This window comes from Bubalus kerabau, chromosome X, assembly GCF_029407905.1.
Source record: "Bubalus kerabau isolate K-KA32 ecotype Philippines breed swamp buffalo chromosome X, PCC_UOA_SB_1v2, whole genome shotgun sequence".
NCBI lineage: Eukaryota > Metazoa > Chordata > Mammalia > Artiodactyla > Bovidae > Bubalus > Bubalus kerabau.
The window spans coordinates 147,530,185-147,543,594 of NC_073647.1; the positions used below are offsets into that span (position 1 = coordinate 147,530,185).

The 13,410-nt window shown below is 39.0% G+C and overlaps 1 long non-coding RNA gene across 1 annotated transcript; it reads left to right on the forward strand.

The window, feature by feature from the left end:
• The first annotated feature begins 9,971 nt into the window (after positions 1-9,971).
• Positions 9,972-12,841, forward strand: LOC129638504 (uncharacterized). The gene is made up of 2 exons (XR_008707859.1): positions 9,972-10,108; positions 11,362-12,841. It is a non-coding gene; the product is annotated as an uncharacterized LOC129638504 (long non-coding RNA).
• Positions 12,842-13,410: the final 569 nt, after the last annotated feature.

A 13,410-nucleotide genomic window follows, 5' to 3' on the forward strand; every position in this document is an offset into this window, starting at 1 on the left:
CTATCTTTTTTAAGAAAGAAAATTGAGGCTAGAGAATCCAAATATAACTGGCCCTAAATCATGGATGTTGTCAGAATCAAAATTTGAACTCAGGAATTGCAGTTTTCTTCACCAGGTTTGGGCCAAGTAGCTAGCTTAATTGTTTTTAATCAAATAAATACAGCATGTATTTTTAAAAAACTTAAATTCCACCAAAGAAATTATAGAATAAAAAGCAACCATCTCCCGTCCCAAACTCCCCACTAAGTCCCAGTTCCAAGAGACAACCCATTTCACCAGTTTCTGTTTTTAATTTTCCTAGTGATTTTCTCCTTAATTCTAAATAGTACAATTTGTTGACTTACCGACTATGGACAATCGTTGCCAATCACCTCTTGAACGATGAGGAATTCACTTATTTATGTTACCGCTCACCTTTCCTTCTCCTCCCCATCCGATATCTAATAGGGGTGTTACTGTGTTCTAGTCTTCATTATCTAACTTTAAATATTACAGTTAAACCTCTGCTTCTTGTTCAGTCATCTTTAGACGGTCCCTGTTGATTCCTCATTGATGTGGAATGGAGCAAATTATTTCCCCAGCATATCTTTCTTTCCCCCTCACCACTTCTTCACTCATTCCTCCTATTTTAGGCCATGAGTAGCACCACATTGATATCATTTACACTGTTATTAAAAGCAATATTGGTCACAATGTTTAGGGACCAATGTTTTGTAAACCATTACAGCCTGGAAAACCATCATAGTCAACTGCTTTTGCAAAAACCATGATATTATCCAGAGCTCTTCTAGAAGGTAAAACAGAGACCCCTATATGTGGAAGGAAAGAAGAAAGGGTTTACTGTGAATTCATTGTATCTTAAATTGGTGATTCTCAAAGTGTGGCCCTTGGACCAGCATCAGCAGCATCACCCTCTGGTAACATAGAGATGTGGATTCCTGTGTTCTACCTAGACCCACTGATTCAGGTTCTGGGGGGCGGGAGGGTGGCGGGGGATGCAGTCCACTAATAGGATCGAAGAAGCCACCATATAATTCTAATGAGTGTGCGCATCTGAAAATCACTGTTTTTTCTGCACTAAACTTTTTCTTGTGACTGAAGCTTAAATTACTTAAAATGTGTTTAAACATTGAAATACAAACAGAGTGGCTATGATTAATAGATCCAAAAGAGATGACAACAGCCGCATACATATTTAAGAGAACTCTCACCAGATTGCATTTTCGACATCAGGAGACATTAAGGGAAGAAGTTTCATAAGACAAGAGAAAGTAGACAGAACACAATTTGAATTGCATTCAACCTAGAGAAGTTCTATAGCAGCCAGAATGGTCATATATATGCCAAAGCAAGCTAGTTTTCTGCCCTACATTTGCCTAACAGAAGTTCAGTGTCATTGCTTCATGCTGCTGCTGCTGCTAAGTCACTTCAGTCATGTACGACTCTGTGCGACCCCAGAGATGACAGCCCACCAGGCTCCCCCGTCCCTGGGATTCTCCAGGCAAGAACACTAAAGTGGGGTGCCATTGCTTCATAGAGCCCCTTTAACTAAATCTGATTCCTCCTCCTTATAAGTGCAAGGTTGTCCTACTGTTTCCTCCTAGTCAAGATTGGTAGCATTTTCATTTCTCTCGTGAAAATGAAGTCATTAAATGAAGTCATTCATTAGACTTAGATTGGCTGTACAATTTACAAGCCAATAATCAGCGTTTGTATTGTGATGATAAGAGGATTCATTTTATCCACCTTCAATATCATGGCTCCCAAGTCACTTGAAAGAATGTTCAAAGCATCAAAATAAAATAGACTCTTTCCTTAAATAGCATTGATTTTTCAAAATCATATCATAGCTTCCTTTGTATTTAGTTTCTAGGTTTTTTTTTTAAGTTTTCCTGAAGTTTCTATAGGTTTTCCTTTTTTCTTTCTCATGAAATTAAAATACACTATTCTGAATATCTAGCACTGCATTAAAAACCACCTCAAAATGTAGGAGCTTAAAGAACTATTAGCATCCCCCCTGGGTCTGGGGTTGGACTCTGCTGGCTGATTCTCACTTGCAGTGTCTCATGCAGCTGTGTTTAAGTGGTGACTGAGGCCAGAGTCACCTGAGGCTTGACAGGGCTTCACAATGACTTCTTAATGTGGCTAGCAACTAGCCAAGAATTCACTGGAGGCTGTCAAACAGAGTCTTCATGAGACTGCTCTGTGAGGTTTGGGTTTCTCACAACATAGCAATTTCAAGATTGCAGCACCTTTACATGGTGGCTGGCTTCCAAGATGGAGCATGTCAAGAGCGAGGGTCCCAAGAGAACCAGGCAGAAACTTCAAATCTTATTGACCTAGTCTGGAAAGTCACTCCGTAAATTTTTACTGGTCACCTGAGAACCAGATCCCAAGAGAACTAGGCAGAAACTTCAAATCGTATGACCTAGTCTGGAAAGTCACTCAGTAAAATTTTATTGGTCACCTGAGGCCTCACCATTGTCAAGAAGAGGAGAATTAGGCTATAGCTCTCAGTTGGAGGAGTGACAAAGAGCCTGCAGCCTTCTTTAATCTCTCCCTCGTGGGTCCATCAAAGCCTTAACAGGTCCAATACCTCCATTGTGTTGTCCTATGGAATAAGCTCCTCCTGAAGGCATTCCTCTTTGCTAGAGCCATCTGACTTCCTTTTCTAGTATAAACCTATTTTTATCTGAATAAATATCATCCTAGGACTTTCCCTTCCCAACTTTCTTAGAATGGACCCCACAGTTTCCTGTATCCAGGATTACTAGGGGAATTTTCTTGTAAAGATTTCATGGAATGATACCTTTTTGAATCTTGCATATCTGAAAATACCTTCACTTTGCCCTTTTGCTCAATTGATCATTTGGCTGCATATGGGATTCCAGGTTCCAAATGACATTCCTTGGATGGATGTCATTGTTCCATCATGTTTTTACGTCAGTTTGCTGAATGTTCTCATTCCTTTAGCGGATCTGCCATCTCCCCACAGATCTGTTTCTTCTGTTTACTCACAATGTGAATTTCACAAGGTTGTCTATAGATCTGGAATTGTATTTTGTTCAGTTTGCTTGGAATTTAGTGCATCTTTTCCTTCTGAGATTTTATGCCTTTCTTCAATTCTAGATTGTTTTCCTTCTATTATTTTTTTTCCCCTCTCAGTTTTCTCTGTAGTCATTATTTAGTGTGTAGTGAACAGAACTGATATTTTTTTCAGAGATATCAGCTATGTTGTTTTCATAAAATTCTTTTTAATGAACTACAGAGTGCTGGTTTCACTTCTGATTTGGTTACAGTGTGCTCAATGGACTGTGTGGAGGGCATAGGTGAATAATACATGACCTGGCCATATTCTAGGTGTACACAACTACATGTGTGAGTTACTTTGTTTCTCTCTCTACTTTAACACATTGATTTAATATTGTGATTTTTTGTATGACACACCTGAAGCATACATTATTATCTAGAATATTCTGCAGTCAATTCCTGTGTACCTGTCACCCAGATTTGTCAGATCCTAGCAAATTACCATATGGCTTTGGATCTTGATTGTAAAGAAATGAGTATCAAAGACAGTTGGAATACTCTGAGTAACTTTCCCCAGTGCCCTGTGCCTCCCTCCTCAGATATCATCAAGCCTGATTTTGCTTTTGTACCCGTCCCATGCAATTCTTCATATATTTACCACATGATTACATGTCCTTAAAAATGTGTAATATTGTTTGGTATGTTTTTAAACTTTATGTAAATGGTATCATACTGTACATATCCTTTCCACACTTTGATTTTGTTATTCAACATCAGTTTCGAAAGATTTATGCCTTTTAAGAGAGAGAGCTTTCATTCATTGACCTTTATGGCTTTTCAGTTGTCTATTGCATATTAGAATTTAGATTATGCTGTTAATGGATATTTAGGTTGTTGTTGTTTTGCTATTAAAAACACTGCTGCAATGAACATTCTTGTACCTGTCTCTTTGTGCATACGTGTTATGATTTTTCTCAGGAGGTATGCTGAAGTGTGGAATTTGAGAAATAGGTTTTCTTCAACTTCACTAGATATTGATTCCCTCCTAGACAGGCCCAATGATCCATGACGATTACAAGAGCAGGAAAAGCAATCAGAGGAGCAGGCTAAGATGGTCTGGATCTGCTTTCTCTGAGGTTTCCTTCTAAGCAGGCTACCAAATTAGGCTGGCTGGTTTCTTAGGGAGAGAGAGAGATGAGAGATCAAGATAAAGGTAGAGATAGAGATGAAAGAGAGAAAGAGATTGATTGCTCTCTCTGCAATAAATTATGTATTCCCTAACACTAACACAGACCAAAGAACCCAGAAGTACTCTCGAGTATCTAGGCTCATGTTAAACTCTTCTATACATTATTCTGTTCCTCTTCATGATGGCATGGCTAGAGTGTAGAAAAACATTCCTAGTGGGTGTTTACTGACAGTTACACACACAGTTTGGATAATCAAACAGACCAAGACATGGGAGGGAGAAGGAGAGGGGAAAGGAAGGGAATGGAAGAAATTAAATCAGTACAGGAGGTACATCATCTGAATAACACGTCTTCTGGTAAGTTCAAAGAAAAAGGGAGTGTTGTTTTGTTTGCATATATCATGACTTAATCAAATGGGATTGTATAATAGATCTCATTCTAATTATCATCTTTTTCTTTGAAGATGTTATTTTATTAATTTTTTAATTGAGAGATAATTACTTTCCAGTATTTTGTTGTTTTCTGTCAAACATCAACGTGAATCAGCCATAGGTGTACATATGTCCCCTCCCTCTTGAACCTCCCTCCCATCTCCCTCCCCATCCCACCCCTCTAGGTTGATACAGAGCCCCTGTCATACAGCAAATTCCCATTGGCTATCTATTTTACATATGGGAATGTAAGTTTCCATGTTACTCTCTCCATACTTCCCACCCTCTCCTCCACTCTCTCCATGTCCATAAGTCTGTTCTCTATGTCTGGTTCTCCATTGCTGCCTTGCAAATAAATTCATCAGTACCATCTTTCTAGATTCCATATATATGTTAGTATATGATATTTATCTTCCTCTTTTTTATTTACTTCACTCTGTATAAAAGGCTGTAGGTTCATCCACTTCATTAGAACTGACTCATATGTGTTCCTTTTTATGGCCGAGTAATATTCCATTGTGTATATGTACCACAGTTTCTTTATCCATTCATCTGTCAATGGACATCTAGGTTGCTTCCATGTTCTAGCTATTGTAAATAGTGCTGCAGTGAACATTGGGGTACATGTGTCTTTTTCAATTTTGGTTTCCTCAGGGTATATGCCTGGAAGTGAGATTACTGGGCCATATAGTGGTTTTATTCCTAGTTTTTTTAAGGAATCTCCATACTGTCTTCTATAGTGGCTGTATCAATTTACATCCCCACCAACATTGTTTGTAGACTTTTTGATAATGGCCATTCTGAACGGTGTAAGGTATCTCATTGTAATTTTGATTTGCATTTCTCTAATAATGAGCGATGTTGATCATCCTATCATGTGTTTGTTAGCCATCTGTATGTCTTCTTTGGAGAAAAATGTCTGTTAGGTCTTTTTTCCCACTTTTTGATTGGGTAGTTTGATTTTCTGATATTGAGTTGTATGAGCTGCTTATATATTTTAGTGTGTCAAGTTGTTTTATTTGATATTATTTTCTCCCATTCTGAGGGTTGTCTTTTTACCTTGTTTATAGTTTCCTTTGCTGTGCAAAAGCTTTTAAGTTTAATTAGGTCCCACTTGTTTACTTTTGTATTTATTTCCATTATTCTAGGAGGTGGGTCATAGAGGATCTTGCTTTGATTTATGTTATCAAGTGTTCTGCCTATGTTTTCTTTTCCAATTATCATCTTGATCTTTATTTTCATATTATTATTATTGAAAGATCTGCCCCATGTTGCTATGTGTACTCTTTGGTCAGATCATGGTTTCTTATTGCTATAAAATATCCCACAGTGTACATCTACCACCTTTATTTATCCATTTCTTCAGTGATGAACACCTAATGATCTTCAACTTTCTCCTACAAACAAAGCTGAGACATCATTTGTCCTCCTATGTAAAACATCATTTTTACACATTTGTCCTCCTATATAACAGCAGCAGCAACACACCCACATGAAACACAAAAATACTGGCTCATAAGGTATGTGTGTCCTTAATGTGACCAAGATGGTGGCACCTATCTACATACCCACAAGATGTTGATTCGTGTACCCCACCAACAATGTGCATTGTCCAGCTTTCTGACTTTGCCTGGTTAATGGATTTATCCTTCTTTATTGTTTGAATTTGCATTCTCTGATACCTAAGGAGTTTGAGCCTCTTTTCATAGATTTGTTGACCATATGGATTCTTTTTCCTTTAATTTCCTTTTATGTTTCTTTCCCAATTTTCAATCAAGTTTTTTTAATGTTGATTTGCAGATATTTCTTATGCATTTAGATATAAAGCCCTCATTGGTTTGGGACATTGCCAATATTTTCTCCCAATCCATCGTTTGTAATCTTTGTCCATAGTTTCCTTTAAAAACTGAAAAGCTTAGTATGGAAATAATCAAGCCCATCTGTCTTTAATCTTATGATGTTGGCCTTGAAGGTTTTGTTTAAAAGTCCTTCCTCAATTGTTCATGAGAAATGTATCCTCACACATTCTCTTGTACTTGCTTTGTAGTTTCACCATTCATATTTAGGGTGTTTTTTTTTTAACATTTGCTGACATGTACTTTTATTTATTTATTAGTTTTATTTATTTATTTAATTGAAGTATAGTTGATTTACAATGTTGTGTTAGTTTCAGGGTACATCAAAGTGATTCAGTGATATATATACATATACATATACATATATATTTTTTCAAATCCTTTCCCATTGTAGATCATTGCAAGATATTGAATATACTTCCCTGTGCTATACAGTAGGTCCTTGTTGTTTATCTATTTTATATGTAGTAGTGTGTATCTATTAATCCCAAACTCCTGATTTCTCTCCCCCCCCATACTTAGTTTTTAATCCATCTGAAACCTGTCAAAACTTTTTTTAATATGAAGGCAAAGTAGGAATCCACTTTTATTTTTTTCCATGGGTGTAGACGATTTTCCTCAGCGTCAGATCTCTGATCAGATCCTATGGAACAGCAGCATATTCTGAGGCTTAAAATAGCACAGGGTGGACAGATTGGGGATGGTGATGTGTATCCCATCTAAGTTATATTCATTCTGCTTCTGGTTCACTTGGAACTCCCTGGAGGGAACACCTGTAGCCAGATTCCATTGTGGTGATGTGGCATGGGGTAAGCCTGAGGTGCTGTCCGCCAGCTTCCAGGGAGCAGATCATAAGAACAAATGGAGGCAGAAGAACAGGCAGATATCACACATTCTGGTTAGACCTGTTGGTGAACTTACGTGAGATACTATCAAGAACTCCCAGGAAAAACTGGATGAGACATTAAAAGGGAAGAAAAAGCTTACATTGTTAGGTGGGCACAAAAGCAGCCAAGCCATGGTTAAATTCCATTAAGTTGATCCCTTTTATTACCACACAGCTGATGGGGTCAGGGGAAATTGAACAATATATGTAAATTGCATTCTCTAGTGTGTGATGGGGTGAAAGTACTGTTTTATTTTCAGGTTTATTAAATAAGAATTACATTCCTGGGAGTAAACTGCAATTTGAAAAGAAAAAAAATTATTTTTGAAACCCAGCCTGTATATGTCACCCATTCATGTTGTTATAAGTGAAGGATTGCTCTATATTTTAGAATTATTTTTCTATTATACAATATTCATACTGTTAAAAGCAAATGGATGTGGAATAAGACATAATTATAACATTTAATCTTGTAAAAATATCACTAAATCACACTTGAACGTATCTTAAATGAAAAAGCATAATGGAAAGAATAACTAAATCCAGGAAGACATTTTTATCTGACTTGGAGAATATAGAGCAGAAGACAGAGCAGTGCTCCTAAGTGCCTGAGACAGGAATAAGTACAGATTAAAAGTATAGTAACAATTGATTTTTGATAAATACTTCTTGCATTTGTAATCACGATATTAAGTGACCTTTTCCAAGGAAATTAGCTCTCTGTCTTGAAGTTTTCCTCTGCTTTGTCCAACTAATGAAGTCCTATTAGTTTTTCCAATCAGACTTCAGAGGTCACCTCCCTAGGCAGCCCTCCATGATTGTACCTCCAACCCCAATCAAGAGCAAAGCTTTCTCTTCTGAGCTCCCCATGTCTTAATACTTCTATTACTGCCTTACTCACACAGCATTAGGTCTTTGGTTTTGTTTTTTAATCTGTTCTGCTTAAGGAAGTACCTGAATCGTACTCACATTTGTCTTCCTGGTACTCAGAACAATATGTAGCACACAGCAAGCACCAAATAAATGTCTTGTCTTAAAAACTGAACTGAGGGAATTCCCTGTCAGTGCCATGGTTAGGACTCTGAACTTCCACTGCAGGGAGCACAGGTTCAATCCCTGATCAGGGAGCTGAGATCCTGCATGACCCGTGACAAGGCCAAAAAAGCAAAAATAAATAAAATAATTATTTTTTCTTCTGAACTTTTTTATTTTGTATTGTGGTATAGCCAATGAACAATATCATGATAGTTTCAGGTGAACAGTGAAGGGACTCAGTCATACATATGCCAGTGTCAAATAAATAAAATTTTAAAATGAACTAAAATACCAAGGGCTTTTAAAAATGTATTACCACAGTGATGAAACAGTTCCAGGGAGCAGGGGCAAAGTTGTACTTAAAAAAAAAAAAAATCTTTCAATACAATCTGATTTGTGACCACATTTAAACTCACAGAACTATACAACCTGAACTTTGGAAATGGGTGTTATCTGGCCCAGCACCTCGCCAACTTCAAAATGCATATGAATCACCTGGGCATTTGTTAAATAGAGGTTCTGATTTAGGAGCTCTGGGGCAGCCTGAGATTCTGCAATTCTAACAAGCTCCTATGTAACAGGATGTTTTTCATCCACCAGCTACACAAGCAGCAAGACCCTAGTCCCCCAGCTAACTGAAGGCATGAAATACAGCCCCAACATTTGGACAACTGGTCAGCAAGCAGACAAATGTGAAAACAAGTGTTGCTAAACGTCTCTAAAATGGCAGTTCTCAAACTTCAGCTCCATCGGTATCACCTGTAGGACTTGTTAAAGCCCAGCTCAGTCAGTGTTCTGTGAGCAGGTCTAGGGTGGGGCTAAGAGGCTTGGATTTTACCAAGTTCCCAAGTGGGGCTGACGCTGCTTGTCCAGGGTTCACACTTGGGAAACCATTGCTCTAAGACTCACCTTGCAACCATTGTGTTCAATGACCAATTCCCTCATGACTGCCAGAATCCAAACATTCCGACAGGTGATATGGGAGGATCAAACTGGAGTGCCTTGGAACCATCTGCCACGTGCGAGTTGGTCATCCATTACACTTAAGATTCGTTCTCGTGTTGGTAAAGAGGAAAGAGCATTGGATCAGGTGGAGAAAGACCTGGCTTCCAATTCTGGGTCTTGAAGCTGTCATTTACAACCCCTTGGGGCATTTCTGAACCTCCTCAAACTTCAGTCTCTCTGCCAGAACTTCATGACTCGTGTGAAGTAGGCCCTGCTCTCTGACCTCGGATCTCCCCCAGGGAAGTCTGACCTCCCATCTCCTGAGACCTTTGTCTTATACTCTCATGAACTGCAGTGGTATGTGTTTATTGCAGTAAAACTGAGTTCCTTGAGGGCAGAGATGAGTTTTATCTGTATTTATTCTCAAGTAACCAGAGATATCCCTGGCAAAGAGCAGATACTCATTAAATGTTTACTATTGAGTGAATAAAAGTAATAAACCTGGGTTCCAAATAGCCCTTTAGGCCCTGGCTTTATGCTAATTCTCTATTTTAGCCGCTTTGAAGTATGATTAGAATAGAGTACCCCACCAGGTAGCGCTGAGAACACCGACACATAATTCAGTACTTAATACGACTCTCCAGGGACAAATCCCTGGTTAGGCTGCTGAGCTATAAATGATCTTTTTTTTAAAAAAATTTTGAGATTTAATGATACATGGAATTATTTTTGCAGGTAAGATTTTACTGCTGCTCTTTATCACAGGCTTTATTAAGGAAAGTTTTCCTGTAGGGCCTTCCTTTTATGAATAAACTGAGTCTTTTATTACTGTAAAAGCTTTCATTAATAAAAGAAATCTTTTGGTACTTAGGAATTTGTTTTGTAGATTTTAGAACTTATTTTTGAGTCAGAAACACTTTTCCAGTTAATACAGTTAAAAATATGTATTTCCCTTTTTCCTAGCTCTTAGCGCATCCCAGTCTTGACTTTGGGTGAGTTCACCTAATGTTTGTGTGCCTCAGTTTTCTTATCTGTAAGATGGGGGTAAAACAGCTGCTATCACAGAGTTTTCATAAGAAATACATGAGTTCATTGATGTCTTTAGGAGAGTGTCTGACCTGTAATAAGCCCTGATAATGTTAGCCATTAGTGTTTTAAGATGAAGTAAAATGAACACATTCGTGGGAAAGTGCAGGCTTTTTTTTTAATTGAAGTATAATTGATTTACAATGTTGTCATTGTCTATTGCACAGCAAAGTGATTCAGTTATGTGTATATATTCTTTTTCATATTCTTTTCTATTATGGTTTATCACAGGATATTGAATATAGTTCCCTGTCCTATACAGTAGGACCTTGTTGTTTATTCATTCAATATATAATAGTTTGCATCTGCTAATTCCAAACTCCTAATCCTTCCCTCCCCCATCACCATCAACCTTGGCAACCACGAGTCTATTCTATCAGACTATTGCATAGATATGTTCATTTGTGTCATATATAGATTCCACATATAAGTGATATCATATGACATTTGTCTTTCTCTGTCTCACTTAGTTCACTCTGTATGATAACTTGTAAATCCATTCATGTTGCTGGCATTATTTGATTCTTTTTTATGGCCAAGTAACATTCTATTGTGTATATATCCACTACATATGTTTCTCCATTCCTCTGTCCATGGACATTTAAGTTGCTTCCTTGTCTTAGCTATTGTAAATAGTGCTGCAATGAGCATTAGGGGGGAAGTATCTTTTTGAAAGTTTGTCCAGATATATGCCCAGGAGTGGGATTGCAGGATGATAGGGTAGCTCTATTTTTAGTTTTTTAAGGACCCTGTATACTCTTCTCCATAGTTGCTCCACTAATTTCCATTCCCACCAACAGTGCAGGAAAGTTACCCTTTTCTCCACACTCCTCCAGGCACCTTTTAAAACCATCACCTGTCAGTCATTTTTGTTTCTAATGACTGCTTGGTTGTCCCAACAGGACAAGGATACAATTGCTGGAAAGATCCCAGTAATTCCTGCAGTGTGGCTACATAATATAGAGGACCCATGAGTGTTCCGGCCACAAAAGGAAACCAGGGCACCCCAAAGGGGAGGGACAAGCCTCACTGAGCTCTGCAGTCCCCCAAGTTGTCCAGCCGATCAGAGACAAGCTCATCTCAGCCTTCCAGAAGTTCGTGTTTGCTGTTCCCACAGCTCAGCTGGCACCCCCCTCACCAACTGCTCTGGAGTCCTACTCAAGCTGCCTTGCTGTCAGGTGCAGGCTGATAACGGCCCCCGCATGTTGCTTTTTCCTTGTATTTATGCCAAGCCCGAGTGATCAAAGGTCACTACCAGCCTCCCTTCTGTGCACTGACCCTGGCCTCGGGGCTGCCTGCAGCCATCCATGTACCTTCTTATCGCAAATCTATACCCAGCCGGTTTCCCAAGACTTGGAGGCTGCGCACATGATCAAGCCAAGGGCACAGTGGGGTCAGTCAAGAATAAAGGGCCCCGTGGGAGGGGGACAAAGGGAGTCCTCTCGGCTTTCTGATGGTGGAGCCAGTAAGGCTACATTAAGTTTCTGTGGGTGTTTTTAATTGAAGGAGAGTTGATTTACAATGTGTTACTTTCAGGCGTAGAGCAAAGTGATTGAATTATACATACATATATATTCTTTTGATCCTTTAGAAATAATTAAGGCTGTACTGTGTCCCGTTAGGCTATCTCCTCCAATATTGTATGTCTTAAGTGATTCTTTCTTAGTTTTCTTCTCTGAAAATTTTATTATCTTCAGTATGTCAAACACTGTGCCAGGGGCTTAAATAGCCATCACTTTACCCCAAAGTCCTCCAAAACAGGACTTTTCCAACTGGAGTATGCAACATGATCCCAGCCCCAGGACTTTCAGAAGCCTAGGTCTGACCTCTAGGTCTGGGTGGGGCACAAGAATTTACTTCTCTGACAAGTTTCCAGGTGATACTAATACTGCTGGTTCAGGGCCCCCAATTTAAGAACCAGTAGTCACCTGTCCCGGAGAAGGCAATGGCACCCCACTCCAGTACTCTTGCCTGGAAAATCCCATGGATGGAGGAGCCTGGTGGGCTGCGGTCCATGGGGTCGCGAAGAGTCAGACACGACTGAGCTATTTCACTTTCACTTTTCGCTTTCATGCATTGGAGAAGGAAATGGCAACCCACTCCAGTGTTCTTGCCTGGAGAATCCCAGGGACGGGGGAGCCTGGTGGGCTGCCGTGTCGCATAGAGTCGGACACGACTGAAGCGACTTAGCAGCAGCAGCAGCAGTCACCTGTCCAGGGAGGTGTTTCAAAACAGGGTTTTCTGTTTGATACAAGATTTGGCTGTGAGACTAGAGAGAAAGAGGGGTTTATGGAATCCACATTCATCTGAGAAAGATGAAAAGTCCGGCTTTACTTCCAGCTACATGGATTATCAACTCTCTGAAAAGTGTGGGAAATAGGGGGGCCCATTTGAAGAGGAGCAGTAATTTTTCTCAGCCAAAAACTTGGAATATTTTTAAAAGATATATAAGGCCCTACAGTTGCTGCCAAACAGTGCGGAAGAGATGCTATTTGGGTTGAAGATCATTTGAAACATCTGTTGCTTTCTCATAGCGTACTCCACTTAAGAACCTCCGTGTCGTCTCTATGGATATTCTAGCTTTATGAAGCACATCATCTTGATGGACTTGTGAGAATAAACTAAGTGCAAAATGCACTCACGTGGGCCAAATGAATTGGTTATTTAAATGGAGGCTAAAACATCAAAATGCTTTCTGGCCACATGTTCTCCAGATAATTATCACGAATCCATCATTTTCTATGTAGACTTTAAAGAAATACATTCAACCACAATGAGATATCACCACCCACCTGTTAGAATACCTATTTATTTAAAAAAAAAAAAACAGTTAAGTTAGTGTTGACCAGGATGTGGAGAAAAGGAAACCCTCATATACTGGTGAGAATGTAAATTGGTGCAGCCTCTATGTATGTATAAAGATTCCTGCAAAGATTATGATCCAGAAATTC